This window comes from Ranitomeya variabilis, chromosome 6 (assembly GCF_051348905.1).
Source record: "Ranitomeya variabilis isolate aRanVar5 chromosome 6, aRanVar5.hap1, whole genome shotgun sequence".
Classification (NCBI taxonomy): Eukaryota; Metazoa; Chordata; class Amphibia; order Anura; family Dendrobatidae; genus Ranitomeya; species Ranitomeya variabilis.
Genome location: NC_135237.1, coordinates 490,450,190 through 490,468,879, shown reverse-complemented (window position 1 = coordinate 490,468,879; position 18,690 = coordinate 490,450,190). Strand labels below are relative to the sequence as shown.

At 44.9% G+C, this 18,690-nt stretch overlaps 1 protein-coding gene across 1 annotated transcript in view; it reads left to right on the top strand.

Annotated features, from left to right (window-relative positions):
* ZNF704 (zinc finger protein 704) overlaps positions 1–18,690 on the top strand; it is a 282,103-nt gene that overhangs the window by 168,014 nt on the left and 95,399 nt on the right. The window lies entirely within an intron of this gene.

Here is an 18,690-nt window from a genome sequence, read left to right as displayed (position 1 = left end):
ACATGGGAAACAGGTTACACATGGGAAACAGGTTACACATGGGAAACAGGTTACACAATCATGTCTTGCCACGGGATCCGCCCGACAGGTGAGACAAAATAATCGGCAAACTGGTCCCTCATCCTTGTAACTGAACTTGTAGAGCGAACCGAGCTGCTGCGGTAGTCCCACAAGGTGGTCTCCAACTCTTCATCATCCAAAGAAACGGGCTCCTTTGACAGGACAAAGTTGTGGAGCACCACACAGGCTTTAACTACCTCGTCTATAGTTGTTGTTTTCAGCTTGATAGCCGTCAGCAGAACTCGCCACTTCGCCGTCAATATGCCAAAGGAACACTCCACTACTCTTCGTGCTCTAGTAAGCCGGTAATTAAAGACCCGCTTGGTATGGTTTAAGTTCCGGCTACTGTACGGTTTCAGTAGGTGCGGCGACAGTTGAAAGGCTTCATCACCTACAAAAACATATTCCAGGGCTGGGTCATTTGTTCCTGGCAGTGGTCTGGCTGGCGGTAAATCGTAGCTCTCTCCATAAAGGCAACGACCCATCGGAGAGTTTTTAAGAACTTGCGAATCGTTGGACCTTCCATACGCTCCGATGTCCACGGCAAGGAACCTGCAGTTGGCGTCTGCAATAGCCATAAGGACGATGGAGAAATACTTCTTATAATTATAATACTCCGATCCTGTTCCTGCCGGTTTCGCAATCCTTATATGTTTCCCGTCAACTGCACCCACACAATTAGGGAAATTGCAAATTTGCTGAAACTCTTCAGCAGTTCGCAACCAGATTTCCATGGATGGTTGGGGGATATACTCTGGTTGCAAAGTGGTCCAAACAGCCCGACATGTGTCCTTCACTATTCCAGAGATAGTTGAAATGCCCAGCCTGAACTGATAATGGAGCGAAGTCATAGATTCACCCGTAGCTAGGAAACTTTAAAAAAAAAAAAAAAAAAAATGTTAGAAAAAATTGCACAGACCAACAAGTTTTAATATGGCACTGTTATTTTTTTTTTAAGGACGGGACACCCAATAAAATCAGCATGAAACCAGTGTAAAAAAACAGTGGAATGTCCGCCAAGAAAACCCAAATTACATGCTGCAGAAAATAGTGCGCAATATGGCAGCGCAGTATTGTCTGCAGCGTGTAATATAACATTCAAAATGACCAATGACAGAAAAAAAGCAGTTGCATGTCATCAAACCCAAAAAACCCCCCCCAAAAAAAAAATGCAGAAAAACATTCAATATCAGCAATGACATTTAAATAAAGCAGTGGAATGTCCGCCAAGAAAACCAAAACTACATGCTGCAGAAAATAGTGCGCAATATGGCAGCGCAGTATTGTCTGCAGCGTGTAATATAACATTCAAAATGACCAATGACAGAAAAAAAGCAGTTGCATGTCATCAAACCCAAAAAAACCCCCAAAAAAAATAAATGCAGAAAAACGTTCAATATCAGCAATGACATTTAAATAAAGCAGTGGAATGTCCGCCAAGAAAACCAAAACTACATGCTGCAGAAAATAGTGCGCAATATGGCAGCGCAGTATTGTCTGCAGCGTGTAATATAACATCCAATATCAGCAATGAAATAAAAAAAAGAGGCTTACCGCAGGGTCACCATCAGCCGCTCCGCCGGTGTGATGGCAAGCCTCATCCTTGTATCCTGTCTTCGGATGACATCCTCCAGTTTTGCAAGCAAAAAATCGAAATGTTCAATCCTCATCCGCACGTAGTTGTGGAATTTGTGTGGATTGTGCCGCAACTCCAGGTAGAGAGTGGACTGGACACCCCGGGTCATCCGTAGTTGATTAATCGGATGAATCCACAGTCGTCTCCGTCTCCGTTGCTGCAGAAGCATCCTACGCCTTTCCGCTGCCGCCTCCTTCTCCCGCACTATGATATCCAGGCGATTCGTCTCAAAGATAACGTCGGTAACCAAACTAGCAATCCTCCCAAGAACACCTTCCATCGCTGCCACAAAACTAAAACCCACAAAGATGGGCTGTAAATACAGTACTATATAGTTTTTCAAATTTTCCAGTAGCCAATCAAATTTTGGGAGCCTCCCCTTTTAAAAACGGATCCGTCGGAAAAACGGATACAACGGATGGCAACGTATGCAACGCATCCAGTATTTTCGACGGAAACGTTTAGCGGATTTGCGACGGATCCGTCGAAATGCTGGATGCGTGGCATACGTTTGTCACCGTTTTTCACTTTTTTGACGCATCCGTTTTTTCGGCAAAAAAACGGATTTGCGACGTTATGCAGTAAACGCTAGTGTGAAACTAGCCTAAGACGCAGGATCCGTTTTTTTACCGCCGATCCTTTTTTTTTCTGCCAGATCGGTTTTATTTTTCTGCCGAATCAGTTTGTCGGCCAGATCCGTTTTTTTTTTACCAGATCCGTTTTTTTCTGCTGGATCCTTTTTTTCCGCAGGATCCGCTTTTTTTGCCGAATCCGTTTTTTCCGCAGGATCCGTTTTTTTCCGTCGATCTGTTTTTTTTTCCGCCGGATCCGTTTTTTTTCTGCAGGATCTGGTTTTTTTGCCGGATCCGTTTTTTTTCCGCCAGATCCGTTTTTTTTTGCCAGATCGTTTTTATTCCGCCAGATCCGTTTTTTTTCCGTTGATCCGTTTTTTTCAGCCGGATCCGTTTTTTTCCGTCAATCCGTGTTTTTTTCCGTTGATCGTTTTTTTTTCCCCCGGATCCGTTTTTTTCCGTTGATCGTTTTTTTTCCACCAGATCCGTTTTTTCAGCTGGATCCTTTTTTTCCCGCAGGATCCGCTTTTTTTGCCGGATTCGTTTTTTCCCCAGGATCTGTTTTTTTCCGTTGATCGGTTTTTTTTCTGCCGGATGCGGTTTTTTCCGTCGATCTGTTTTTTTTTTCCGCTGGATCCGTTTTTTTCCGTTGATCGTTTTTTTTCCGCCAGATCCGTTTTTTTCCGCCAATCCATTTTTTTCCGCCGGATCCGTTTTTTTCTGCCGGATCCGTTTTTTTGCGCAGGATCCGTTTTTTTTGCGCAGCATTCGTTTTTTTTTGCCAGCCTGTTTTTTTCCGCCAGATCCATTATTTTTCTGCCAGATCCGTTTTTTCATGCGGCAGAAAAAAACGGATCCTGCGCAAAAAAACCAGATCCGAAGAAAAAAACGGATCTGGTGCAAAAAAACGGATCCTGCAGAAAAAACGGATCCGGTGGAAAAAAACGGATTGGCAGAAAAAAACGGATCCGGTGGAAAAAAACGGATCGACGGAAAAAAATGGATCCACCGGAAAAATAACGGATCCGAAATAAAAAAAATGGATCCGGCTGAAAAAAAACGGAACAACGGAAAAAAACGGATCCGGCGGAAAAAAAACGGATCAACGGAAAAAAACGGATCCGGCGGAGAAGAATGGATCCAGCAATAAAAAACGATCCTGTGGAAAAAACGGATCCGGCAAAAAAAGGGGATCCTGCGGGAAAAAAAAAGGATCCAGCCGAAAAAAATGGATCCGGCAGAAAAAAAACGGATCCGGCCGACAAAACTGATCCGGCAGAAAAATAAAACCGATCTGGCAGGGAAAAAAAAGGATCGGTGGTAAAAAAACGGATCCTGCGTCTTAGAGACTACAGCCGTCGGCCTTACCATTGCACCACAAGCTCAAGTGATCCCAGGTGCTAATTTTACTAATTTTACTAATTTTACTAATTTCATGTATCAGAGTCAAGTATCAGATATCAGACAGAGTATTTCTGATGTTTGACTTTGATTTGTGACGATGTCCTAAAATGAACACTGTAGGGAACTAGGTTTATTCAATTCAGGTATGTCTCTGTGAGACCGTTGGGGTATTGTGGGGGCGGAAAGTGAGTGAGGGGGGACAGGGCACTGAGGGGTGGATGTGAGACCATTTGGGGGTTGTGAGGGCAGAAGGTGGGTGAGGGGGGACAGGGCACTGAGGGGTGGATGTGAGATGATGGGGGTATTGGGGCTGAAGTGGGGGAGGGGGGACAGGTCACTGGGGGCTGAATATTATAATGCTTTGTTATGATATTATATGTGCTTCATCATGTAATATTTGCTGTCTGGGGAGGCTGGAGATGGGGGGGTAGGGGGCTTTTGATACGTACCACCTGGGTCTTTTATGAGTATTAGTATAAGGAGCCTGCATACAGTAAAGGTACCGTCACACTAAACGATATCGCTAGCGATCTGTGACGTTGCAGCGTCCTGGATAGCGATATCGTTGTGTTTGACACGCAGCAGCGATCATGATCCTGCTGTGATATCGCTGGTCGTTGCTGAAAGTTCAGAACTTTATTTGGTCGTCAGATCGGCGTGTATCGTCGTGTTTGACACCAAAAGCAACGATGCCAGCAATGTTTTACAATGGTAACCAGGGTAAATATCGGGTTACTAAGCGCAGGGCCGCGCTTAGTAACCCGATATATACCCTGGTTACCATTGTAAAAGTAAAAAAAAAACACTACATACTCACCCTCTGATGTCTGTCACGTCCCCCGGCGTCCGCGCTGCTGCTCAGAGCTTCCTGCACTGAGTGTGTCAGTGCCGGCCGGAAAGCAAAGCACAGCGGTGACGTCACCGCTGTGCTCTGTACTGCCGGCGCTCACACAATGCAGGGAAGCGGACGCCAGGGGATGCGAATGTAAATATGTAGTGTTTGTTTTTTTTGACATTTACACTGGTAACCAGGGTAAACATCGGGTTACTAAGCGCGGCACTGCGCTTAGTAACCCGATGTTTACCCTGGTTACCAGGGGACCTCGGCATAGTTGGTCGCTGGAGAGCTGTCTGTGTGACAGCTCTCCAGCGACCACACAGCGACGCTGCAGCGATCGGCATCGTTGTCGATATCGCTGCAGCGTCGTTTAGTGTGAAGGTACCTTTACCAAGAGCTGCATCACATTTACAGCACCACTCCAGCATTATTTTTAATTTCATTGCTGGAGCGGTGCTGAAAATCCCCGTCCCCTGCCCCCTGTCTGATACTCACCTTCTGACGTTTTCATCTGTTTAAGGGTATGTTTCCACGGTAAGTAAACGCTGCTTGTTTGACGCTGCAGCGTCAAACAAGCAGCGTCCAGATGTTCCTGCATAGTGGAGGGGATTTTATGAAATCCCGTCTCCACTATGCGTGGAAACCCGCACGCGGCGGCCCTGCGACTCCGGACATGCTGCGCGTCTTTTCAGATCGCAGCATGTCCGTACACCTTGCGGGGACGCAGCGTCCCCGCAAGGCATATCACAGGGCCCTATGGCGAGGGGTGCGATGATCCCGGATGTGTACTGTACACATCCGGCATCATCGCGTCCCAGAAAGGGGGCGGGGCTTAGCGCCGAGCGGCTTCGCCGCTGCGGCGATAACGCTGCCCCTCCGGACCGTGGAGCCATACCCTTAGGCCGGAGACACACTGGTGCGAGAGACGGCCGAGTCTCACTGGTTAAAAGCAAGCTGTGGCACCTGCATTCCGGAGCTGAGCGTGCAGCTCCATGTATTGCTATGGAGCCGCACGCTCCGCTCCGGAGTGCAGGTGCCACAGCTTGCTTTTAACCAGCGAGACTCGGCCGTCTCTCGCACCAGTGTGTCTCCGGCCTTAGTCTCCGCTCGGCTCCGTCTCCTGCAGTTTGTGACCTGTCCGAGGCTCCAGTGTTTCATGGAGCAGCGCAGAGGTCACTAATCAGTGTGAGTCTGTGGGAGCCTCGTTCTGGCCTCTTTCTCACTCTCAGGCTATGTGCACACGTTGCGGATTAGCCGCTGCCGATTTGCAGCAGTTTTCCATCTGGTTTACAGTGCCATGTAAACCTATGGAAAACCAAATTCGCAGTGCCCATGGTGTGGAAATTCCTGTGCAGAAACGCTGCATTGTATTTTCCGTAGCATGTCAATTCTTTTTGAGGATTCCGCAGCTTTTTACACCTGCTCCTGTATAGGATTCCGCAGGTGAAATCTGCACAAAAAACACAGGAAATCCGCGGTAAATCCGCACATGAATCCACAACAAGTGCACATAGCCTCATAGTCTTACATTGAGCGCTTGTGACATAGCTTCTAACTTCTGGCCTGTCAGAAGCTGCGCTCACAAGTTTGAGCCGCGGCACTGCAGCAGTGCCACAAAATAGTGATTACGCCGGAGGATGAGTAAATGGCCGGGGCATCCAAATGATGACAGGGAGCTGTGAGTCCACCATACTGTGTATATGGGAGCTGCAGGCCAATCGTACTATGTATAAGGGAGCTGCAGGCCCATCATACTATGTATAAGGGAGCTGCGGGCCAATCATACTGTGTATAAGGGAGCTGCAAGCCCATCATACTGTGTATAAGGGATCTGCGGGCCAATCATACTGTGTATAAGGGAGCTGCGGGCCAATCATACTGTGTATAAGGGAGCTGAGGGTCCATCAGACAGTGTATAAGGGATCTGCGGGCCAATCATACTGTGTATAAGGGAGCTGCGGGCCAATCATACTGTGTATAAGGGATCTGAGGGCCAATAATACTGTGTATAAGGGAGCTGCGGGTCAATCACACTGTGTATAAGGGAGCTGTGGGCCCATCATACTGTGTATATGGGAGCTGCGGGCCAATCATACTGTGTATAAGGGAGCTGCGGGTCCATCAGACAGTGTATAAGGGATCTGCGGGCCAATCATACTGTGTATAAGGGAGCTGCGGGTCAATCACACTGTATAAGGGAGCTGCGGGCCCATCATACTGTGTATAAGGGAGCTGTGGGCCCATCATACTGTGTATAGGGAACTGAGGGCCAATCATACTGTGTATAAGGGAGCTGCGGGCCCATCATACTGTGTATATGGGAGCTGCGGGCCAATCATACTGTGTATAAGGGAGCTGCGGGTCCATCATACTGTGTATAAGGGAGCTGTGGGCCCATCATACTGTGTATAAGGGAGCTGTGGGCCCATCATACTGTGTATAGGGAACTGTGAAGGCATATTGTGCATATGGGAGCTGTTGGCCCATTACACTGTATATAGTGGAGCTCTGGGAGGCATTATACTTTCTATAGTGGAGTTCTGTCAGCATTATACTGTGTATAGGGGAGCATTGGGCTCATACTGTGTAGAGGGGAGCAGTGGGAACATCATACTGTGTAGAGGGGAGCTGCGGGCCCATCATACTGTGTAGAGGGGAGCAGTGGGAACATCATACTTTGTAGAGGGGAGCGGTGAGAACATCATACTGTGTAGAGGGGAGCTGCGGGCCCATCATACTGTGTAGAGGGGAGCAGTGGGAACATCATACTGTGTAGAGGGGAGCAGTGAGAACATCATACTGTGTAGAGGGGGGCAGTGGGACCATCATACTGTGTAGAGGGGAGCAGTGAGAATATCATACGGTGTATAGGGGAGCTGTGGGGGCCTTATACTGTGTATAGGGAAGCTTTAAGCTCACCATACTGTGTATAATGGAGCAGTACATGGGGGAACTTAGGGGACATTATTAAATGTTAAGTGGGCACTTAAGCATCGTTGTTATAGGGGCACTCAGAGTATTGTGACCATCAAAGTTGCATATGGTCACAATATGGCGGTAAAGTCAATGTTCGTTTTTGTATATAGATTTATTTTCAATAACAGTGCGGTCATATTCTGAGGTTCCCCTATATTCACAATTAGAGTGCGCAACCGTAGCTGTAATCAGGGTTAGCTGGTTAGGGGCCCACTCAGATGTTTCGCCCCCCCTAAGTTGAAACCCTAGCTACGCCTCTGACTATGCCTGAAGGAATATTAAAAGAAAATGTATTTCGTTAGTTAACCCCTTTACCCCCAAGGGTGGTTTGCACGTTAATGACCAGGCCAATTTTTACAATTCTGACCACTGTCCCTTTATGAGGTTATAACTCTGGAACACTTCAACGGATCCCGGTGATTCTGACATTGTTTTCTTGTGACATATTCTACGTCATGATAGTGATAAAATTTCTTTGATATTACCTGCGTTTATTTGTGAAAAAAATGGAAATTTGGCGAAAATTTAGAAAATTTCGCAATTTTACAACTTTTTTTTAATGCAATTAAATCACAGAGATATGTCACACAAAATACTTAATAGGTAACATTTCCCACATGTCTACTTTACATCAGCACAATTTTGGAACCAAAATTTTTTTTGTTAGGGAGTTATAAGGGTTCAAAGTTGACCAGCAATTTCTCATTTTTACGACACCATTTTTTTTTAGGGACCACATCTCATTTGAAGTCATTTTGAGGGATCTATATGATAGAAAATAACCAAGTGTGACACCATTCTAAAAACTGCACCCCTCAAGGTGCTCAAAACCACATTCAAGAAGTTTATTAACCCTTCAGGTGTTTCACAGGAATTTTTGGAATGTTTAAATAAAAATGAACATTTAACTTTTTTTCACAAACAATTTACTTCAGCTCCAATTTGTTTTATTTTACCAAAGGTAACAGGAGAAAATGGACCCCAAAAGTTGTTGTACAATTTGTCCTGAGTACGCCGATACCCCATATGTGGGGGTAAACCACTGTTTGGGCGCATGGCAGAGCTCGGAAGCGAAGGAGCGACATTTGACTTTTCAATGCAAAATTGACTGGAATTGAGATGGGACGCCATGTTGCATTTGGAGAGACCCTGATGTGCCTAAACATTGAAACCCCCCACAAGTGACACCATTTTGGAAAGTAGACCCCCTAAGGAACTTATCTACATGTGTGGTGAGCACTTTGACCCATTAAGTGATTCACAGAAGTTTATAATGCAGAGCCGTAAAAATAAAAAATCATATTTTTCACAAAAATGATCTTTTTGCCCCCAATTGTTTATTTTCCCAAGTGTAAGATTAGAAATTGGACCCCAAAAGTTGTTGTAAAATTTGTCCTGAGTACACTGATACCCCACATGTGGGGGTAAACTACTGTTTGAGCGCATGGGAGAGCTCGGAAGGAAAGGAGCTCCGTTTGACTTTTCAATGCAAAATTGACAGGAATTGAGATGGGATGCCATGTTGCGTTTGGAGAGCCACTGATGTGCCTAAATATTGAAACCCCCCACAAGTGACACCATTTTGGAAAGTAGACCCCCTAAGGAACTCATCTAGATGTGTTGTGAGAGCTTTGAACCCCCAAGTGTTTCACTACAGTTCATAACGCAGAGCCGTGAAAATAAAAATTCTTTTTTTTCCATAAAAATTCTTTTTAGCTCCCAATTTTGTATTTTTCCAAGGGTAACAGTTGAAATTATAACCCAAAAGTTGTTGTCCAATTTGTCCTGAGTACGCTGATACCCCATATGTGGGGGGGAACCACCGTTTGAGCGCATGGCAGAGCTCGGAAGGAAAGGAGCGTCATTTGGAATGCAGACTTAGATGGATTGGTCTGCAGGCGTCACATTGCGTTTGCAGAGCCCCTAATGTACCTAAACAGAAGAAACCCCCCACAAGTGACCCCATATTGGAAACTAGACCCCTCAAGGAACTTATCTAGATATGTTGTGAGAACTTTGAACCCCCAAGTGTTTCACTACAGTTTATAACGCAGGGCCGTGAAAATAAAAAATCCTTTTTTTTCCACAAAAAATGTTTTTTAACCCCCAGTTTTGTATTTTCCCAAGAGTAACAGGAGAAATTGGACCACAAAAGTTGTTGTACAATGTGTCCTGAGTACGCTGATACCCCATATGTTGGGTTAAACCCCTGTTTGGGCGCACGGGAGAGCTGGGAAGTGAAGGAACACTGTTTTACTTTTTCAACGCAGAATTGGCTGGAATTGAGATTGGACGCCATGTCGCATTTGGAGAGCTCCTGATGTGCTAATTTCACAGAAAAAAACCCATAAACGTTAAAAATCTCTTTATTAAACAATAGATTAAAAATCTAGTGTATGCAAAACCATCACCAGAAGATAGACACTTGAAAAATAGAAAAATAACCTAGGGAGGTGCCTATCCCTATAACCTGTCGCTTAGTATGCACCCTACCTATCAGTGGAGGTTGGCACCCTAACCTGCGCAGTGGCGCTCCCTTCTAATCTAGAATCCCCTGATTGGGGAGGGAAGAAAAAAAGTATATGTATATATGGAATGCTGGAGGGTGGGCGAGGATGATTACTGTCCCTTCAAACTAACCCTACCTGTCAGCGGGGGGTTGGCACCCTAGACCTGCGCATTGGCGCCCCCACTCCTCGACGGCTGTCCCAAAGGTATGTCAGGATCACATTCAGTCGGAGCAGCCTTTGGAAGTGGGGAATCACCAGAAATAATACACAAGACACGTCTTGTATAGTGTATCACTGGGAAGTCTCTGAAGCACGCCTGCCTTCAAGGTGCTATCCCTTCTTTATATAGTTGTATCGGTAGGTTCAGTGGTTATACAAGTTTTGCATGTTTAAACAAAGAGACAAAACAGGAAAGAAAGAAAAAACAGTTTCGTGGGCGGCAGTTTCACAACAAACAGTACAAAGGCAATTCCACAGACAAGAAAAACAGGATTTCATACTATAGCTAAAATGTCCTTGAATGGACAGGTCAATATTTATCACAAATTCTTTTTAAAATGGTTCATTGAGGTAACCATTTTTGTTCTGCTCTTCACAATCCCCCCTTTGACATATTCCATTCAAAACCTTGTCATATAGACGATCATTTTAGTCATTCTTTTTGTGATATTACAACAAAAAACAAAAACTTTATATTCTCGCATCCATTACACAAAATTTATTTGTGCATACCGAGATACCCTTGAGTACAACCTTGAATAATACATATATAATTACAATAACCATAACTGTATGTATTAGGCTTTGCATAATCCCGGTAACCCACCCACCGATCCCTCTGAACCAATTGGCCGGGTTAAGAAAAGAAAAGGTATCTGACCACCAGCTATCCTTATTTTGGTAATTGTCTTTGTCATACTGATCCCTGAGTCGTTGTACGTCTTCTAATTTAAATCTCATACTCATAGTACTATTTGGGTCTATATAATGACAGCAGGTGGGTCCGATGATTTGACACATACCCCCTTGTGAGGCAGTTAGGTAATCCAATACCAGGGTATGTTGGTTAGTGATTATTATAAGCTGATTCTGTACAGCTATACTAGTATTTAATATGTCCAATATATCCCAAATCTGGTCATCTAGATAATCCGTGGCTCTAACTAATTTATCCCACATCTGTGTTAACATTATTAACATCAATATCATGAGTCTTATACTGCTTTTTTGCAATGGCTTGCATGTATCCATGATGCCTTTCCTTCAAGCTTGACTGCTGTCGGAGTTGTTAACAGGACTTGGAAAGGTCCGTCAAACCTCGGTTCCAGAGTCTTTCTGGTGTGTCTTTTCACGTAGACTTGATCACCAGGTTCCAACTTGTGGCCTCCTTCGAGATTTTCTGGATCTGGAAGGGAAGCAAAAACTTGCGAATGCACTTTAGTTAAACGTTTTTGTAATTCTTGTACATAAGCAGTTAAAGTCTCAGTATTCAACATCAGTTGTTGTGGAAAATAACAACCCAAATTTGCTGCTCTACCAAAAAGAATCTCATGTGGTGACAGCTTAGCCTTCCCCCTTGGGGCGTTTCGGATGGAATACAGGGCAAGTGGTAGACACTCGGTCCAAGGCTTTCCTGTTTCTGCCATGGCCTTCTGGATTTTTAATTTTATTGTCCCATTTAATCTTTCCACTTTACCTGAACTCTGTGGGTGATACGGAGTGTGAAACTGGTTTTCTACTCCCAACATTTTCATAACATTCTGGAATATTTCCCCAGTAAAATGGGTACCCCTATCTGACTCGATCACCTCAGGCATGCCGTAACGGGGTATCAGTTCATGTGCTATTTTAATGGCAGTAGTTTTTGCTGAGGCTTTACGAACTGGATAAGCCTCTGGCCACTCTGAGAACATGTCCACACACACAAGCACATATTCGTATCCATTGTACCTAGGAAGTTGGATGTAGTCGATCTGGAGTCTTTGAAAGGGATACAGTGGTCTTACATGATGCTTGGTTGGGGTTTTAATGGTCTGACCTGGATTGTGTGCCAGGCATATAGCGCATGCAGCACACATGTTCCGAGCAAAATTACCAAAGCCTGGAGCCAACCACCTTTCTTTTACCTTGAGCGTCATACCATTTGCCGACACATGCGTGGGTAGGTGGAGGTCACTTGCCACTGCGGGGTACCAGGCTCTGGGTAAACACAACAAAGTTCCTTTTTTCCATAATCCTTGCTGATCTTCTGCCCCTTTTTTCTGCCACTGCCCTCGTTCTTCGTCGTCTACCTGTTTCTGAGCTTCCTTCAATCTCTCCTCATCATCTTCAGAGCTATCTAGTGTGTGGGCATGATGTAAGGGTTTACGTGCTGCCTGTTTTGCTGCCTTGTCGGCTTTATCGTTACCCCTGGCTTCCTCGGTGTCGAGTCTCACATGTGCAGCTACCTTTATCACCGCTATTTCTTTAGTTTCTTGTGCTGCCTCCAGAATCTGTCTAATGAGGGAGGCATGTTTAACAGGTTGGCCTGAAGCAGTCATATAACCTCTGGCTCTCCATATTACGCCAAAATCGAAAATAATGCCATGTGCATATCTAGAATCAGTGTATATGTTTGCTGTCTGATCTTTGGCTATTTTTAGAGCTTCAACCAATGCCGTAAGTTCTGCTTCTTGTGCAGACTGATTAGCAGGGAGAGGTTCTGCTTTCAGCACTTCATGCTGAGTTACTACCGCATAACCTGTATGAAATTGTCCATTCATATCTGCATATCTACTGCCATCTATGAAAAGTTCAAATGTAGCATTACAGAGTGGCTTGTCACGTACATTACATAAGCCCTGAGTCTCTTGTTCCAGTAATTGTACACAATCATGCATTGACTTTGATGGGTCAAAGGAGTTGGAGAGTGCAGTTTCCTCAGGTATGGTACCCCCCTCAGACTCTAAAGGGAGCAAAGACGCGAGATTAAGAGTCTGAATCCTGGCAAAGGAAATGTTGGGCGGCAGTAGTAGGGAGCATTGGAGACGGAGGTGTCTGGCCATTGAAATATGTTTAGGTTGGACCTGGTTAAGAATGCCATGTACATTATGAGTGGTCTGAACTAGAAGTGGGTGATCAAGAACAATCTCAGAAGCTTTATCTAATAACAGTGAAATTGCGGCTACTACTCTTAGGGTACCGTCACACATTGAAATTTTCATCGCTGCGACGGCACAATCCGTGACGTCGCAGCGATCGTATGAATATCGCTCCAGCGTCGTAGACTGCGGTCACACGTTGCAATCACGGCGCTGGAGCGATGCCGAAGTCCCCGGGTAACCAGGGTAAACATCGGGTAACTAAGCGCAGGGCCGCGCTTAGTAACCCGATGTTTACCCTGGTTACCAGCGTAAACGTAAAAAAACAAACAGTACATACTCACCCGTCGGTGTCCTTCAGGTCCCTTGCCGTCTGCTTCCTGCTCTGAGTGCCGGCCGTACACTGAGAGCAGAGCGCAGCACCGCTGCGCTCTGCTCTCACTTTCCGGCCGGCACTCAGAGCAGGAAGCAGACGGCAAGGGACCTGAAGGACACCGACGGGTGAGCATGTACGGTTTGTTTTTTTACGTTTACGCTTGTAACCAGGGTAAACATCGGGTTACTAAGCGCGGCCCTGCGCTTAGTTACCCGATGTTTACCCTGGTTACAAGCGAAGACATCGCTGGATCGCTGTCACACACAACGATCCAGCGATGTCAGCGGGTGATCAAGCGACGAAAGAAAGTTCCATACGATCTGCTACGACGTACGATTCTCAGCAGGATCCCTGATCGCTGCTGCGTGTCAGACACTGCGATATCGTAACGATATCGCTAGAACGTCACGAATCGTAACGTCGTAGCGATGGAAATTTCAATGTGTGACGGTACCCTTACACAAGAAGGTGCGGCTCTAGCTACAGGGTCCAGATGAGCTGATATGTATGCCACCGGTCTCTGTTTGTTTCCATGTTTTTGTGTGAGCACCCCTGTAGCATGTGAGGATATCTCAGCTGCCATCAATTGAAAAGGTTTAGTGTAGTCTGGGAGTCCCAAAGCCGGAGCTGATACCAGTGCTGTTTTCAAAGAGGAAAATGACTGTTTAGCCTCTTCACTGAGTGAATATGGTGTGTTGGCAATACAGTCATATAAAGGCTGCATGAGTTGACTTGCATGTATGATCCACTGTCTACAGTGTGAAACAATACCTAGGAAAGCACGCAGCTGTTTGTGATTCCTGGGTTCAAGCATGTTACGTATGGCTTCCGTACGTTGAGGTGTGAGGTGTCTGATGCCCTGTGATATGCAGTGACCTAAAAACACGACTGTTTGTTGACAAGCCTGGAGTTTCTGTCTATTTACTTTACAGCCTTCTTGCGCTAGGAAAATTAAGAAATTAACAGTTGAGGTAACTGCCGTCTGCTCATCAGGGCAACAAATAAGTAAATCATCTACATACTGTAGAATGACTACTCCTGGTTCTGGGATGAAATTTTTTAGCACGGTCTGCATTGCTTCAGAGTACAAAGTTGGTGAGTGTACCATACCTTGTGGCAATCTTGTCCATGCTAATTGTTTACCCTTGAATGTAAAGGCAAACAAATGCCAACAGTTCTTATGTAGTGGCACAGAAAAAAATGCGTTTGATAAGTCAATTACCGTAAAATATGCAGCAGTGCTGGGAATTTGAGACAGTAAGGTATGAGGATTCGGTACCACAGGGGGTGACCGGTGCCAAAACCTTATTGATTTCCCGTAGGTCGTGCACCATGCGATATTTCACCATAGTTTCTTTGGAGGCCTGAATCTATATCTGCTTTTCTCTTCCTACATTCCCTTTGGAAATGTCCTGGCTTCTTACAGTAATGACAAGTAAACTTTTGATTAGCAGAGCCAGTATTAGCCTGTGCAATTCTTACTGGCTTAGAATTTTCTCTTAAGTCCATTTCTATCCCTACAGCTTTCTGTCTAGCCAGGTGTGGGTCTTCCAAGGTTCTCCAATCAGGGGTTGCGGCCTTAAGCTTTTCCTTCACTTTTGGAGACAATCCATCTATAAAGGTTTTTGTAACTAACCTCATCATTCCTGGAGCGGTTAGATCCATGCCTTCATCTCTGAAATTATTTTCTACACTTAGATAATATTCGTCTACTGATTGTCCAGATTTCTGAGCCACCACTCCCGTTGTTCCTCTCTGCCTCTGTCTCTCCCTCATGAAAACCATTAAGTGATCTACAAATTGTGTACCTGATTCTATCGTTTGTAAGGCACCATCTCCTGCTTGGGGCCTATGTACCTGTAGATTTGCTAATAGCTCCTGGAAGAGTCCAGGAGTCATTTTCATTCTACATAATTCTTCTCCATCTGCCCAAACTCCTGCGTGAGTCTGCATAATTTGCTGTATATATTGTGCAAATCTAACTGGACACTGGGTGGGATCTGGTGCGTTATGCAAGAGAGACATGCCTTCAGCGGGGGACCAAGGGAAATATTGTCGAGTTTGGTGGTATCTAGTTCCCATTACTCCGTCAGCACCAGGTTCCCTAAAGGGTCTTGGTACTACCCTAACAGGGGCAAGTACAGCGCCATGTCTAGGTGTACCACAGGCTAGGCAATCATTTCTCCAGTCTGGATTTTGTTGTCCACAGTGCGGACATACCCATCCTCCTGGTCCGGCTAAACTTTGAGGTGGTGTTTGGAGAAAAGATGGGGCATGTGGGTTAAGGTATGGGGGTGGGGTATTTTTAGATTCCACATTTTGTTTTTCTCCACAGCCTGCGGGTCTAATACACCACTTTTTACTCTGTTGATTATATGTCCATCCCTCATTTTCTGCTACCCTAGAGACATCAATCAATGCTTGGATCTGATCTATCCATTTCTTGTCTCTGATTATGCCTTTTTTTTCTTTCCTGAATTCCTTCCCATAGTTTTCTACTAAAAGCTTCTGCCCTAGTAACTCCAAACTTACTAAAAATCTTTCTCAGCCCCTTAGTGGCATCTTCACCACTTCTCTCCTTTATGATAGTATAGATATCTAATTCTTCTGGTTCCGACTTTGTTTGCTTATTCCCCATTTTCTTATCCTGAGCTTTCTTGCCCTAGGTGGCGTTTGGGTATGAGAATACCTCGTTACCTTCTTCCTAAGGAGCTAGGATGTCTTTTCTTGCCCTAGGTGGCGTTTGGGTATGAGAATACCTCGTTACCTTCTTCCTAAGGAGCTAGGATGTTTCTTATCCTGATTCCTACTCCTATAGCAAACAACACAAATGCAACCAGACAGAAAAAGAAAAAGAACATACAACGTATCTTGTCCCAGGCTAATTTATCTGTCCTGGGCTCATACTATCATACACAACGTATTCTTGTCCCAGGCTAATTTATCTGTCCTGGGCTCATACTATCATACACTTATCCGTCACCAGGTTTTTGTCAAAGACAGGGTCAGAGATTGAACCATAGGCGCGGAGGTCTCCCCGAAAGGACGCAACCACGTTGCCCAGTAGGACAGTCACTTCTTCTGTTTCAACACCCTGGGCGGCTTATAGGGCTATTCCCAACTTCCACACACCTTTTATTCACATTCACTCTCATTCAATGCCGTACTCCGTGAGGTGATCAATTCCTAAATAGTTCAAGAACCCGAGCTATAGGTATCCTCCTCTACTAGAACTACCCGCTAAAGAACACGACACAGAAAATCTTACGGACAGTGCAGGGCAGATATAAGAGATCTAACAGTGTCTCTTACCTGGCCAGGTTTTTGTTCATCTGCCGTCCATTATCCCAGATTCTCTTTTCGTTCGTATTCTGCCGGTGTTCTTGAAGGAATACACAGACCTCGGGTCCCTGTTCAGGCGCCAGGAAATGTCAGGATCACATTCAGTCGGAGCAGCCTTTGGAAGTGGGGAATCACCAGAAATAATACACAAGACACGTCTTGTATAGTGTATCACTGGGAAGTCTCTGAAGCACGCCTGCCTTCAAGGTGCTATCCCTTCTTTATATAGTTGTATCGGTAGGTTCAGTGGTTATACAAGTTTTGCATGTTTAAACAAAGAGACAAAACAGGAAAGAAAGAAAAAACAGTTTCGTGGGCGGCAGTTTCACAACAAACAGTACAAAGGCAATTCCACAGACAAGAAAAACAGGATTTCATACTATAGCTAAAATGTCCTTGAATGGACAGGTCAATATTTATCACAAATTCTTTTTAAAATGGTTCATTGAGGTAACCATTTTTGTTCTGCTCTTCACAGGTAAATTACCCTATTGTGAAATTTCTTTTTAGGGGGTAGCAATGTGAGGTCTTAATGAACCAGGAGAGAAAAAAAAAATATATATATATATATCTTTTGCCAATATAGATAAAGGCACTCAGTCTCAATGGTATAGAGTATATTGCACAGCGCCCATAATGATAGTGGGACAATCCCGGGACATCATGCAAATATTCACAATCCCCAAAAACATCTGGTTCATACGCTTAGGGCCATAAAGCGGATAATTGTGTCTCTCAGGTCTCTAGATTCAAAGACCCCCCTAATGATGATAAAGAGACCAAACACCCTGGTTAGGGATTTTTCTAAGCTCACATTACAATAGGTAGGTATAGGTATAACCAGTCTCATAACTCTGACTCAATAGATAGGTATAAAAATAACAATAACAACCAGTCTCATAATTCTCACTCGACGCGTTTCTCCTCCCAAAGGAGGTTCATCAGGAGTATATTCAAACGATGTCAGAGACCACTACTTAGCTTTAAGTTGTCCATCATGATACAGGATGCCAGCACCGGGTGTGTACCTTTAAGATGAAGTGCCTGAGGTCAAGTGTCTAGACCGCACCATATAAAGACTCATTTTATTAACAAATGGTATGCACCTGAAAATTTCACGTGCATACACGTATCAAAACAATGGGGATACGCCATGTTCAAAAGATGCTCCGTCCGCTATAGCCATTCATTGGCCAGCGTATGTGTCCTCTATAGGAGGCATTCCTTAGAATCACGTCACTACGTTCACGTGTAACACCGCGCAGGCGCACTGTGATTCATATGCGTTTCACCTCGTGCAGACGCATATGAGACAATTTGTCTCTCGTCTTGCGCACGCGCTTCAAGGATAGTTCTACTCACGCAGGCGCACTCCAGTGGACCCATAGGTAACCGGCAGCGTATCCAAGTCCGTCTTTACCCGCTACCAGCCAGGCACACGGCGGCATACTGAGGTTCCTCTTCGGTCGCTTTTGCGCACGCGCAGGGAGTTCAGCTTATTTGTAATGCCTCCCGCAGCATGGGAGGTCACCCGATCTCAGATGTATCTATGTGCGCCGAAACATGGGAATATCACCGTATAAATCAATATAAACTTTTATAGATCCCTCATTCAGAGCACCTATATGAAGATACCATTGTACCTTGTATTCCCCTCTCTCCTCCTTAAATTAATTTGTTGGTTTAATACCATAACGCCTTTCTCATATAAGGCTAGCATAGAGCCCACTCACTGTGGGGGAATAGGTATAACTGCATATGATGACAGTATAACAAAACCAATCATTTGCTCAATCGCACAGCAGTATACTCCCACATTATATTCCTCAAGAAACAATATGCCTCATAGGTTATCCCTTTATTTATGTAAATATTTAAAGACATACAAAATTGCCA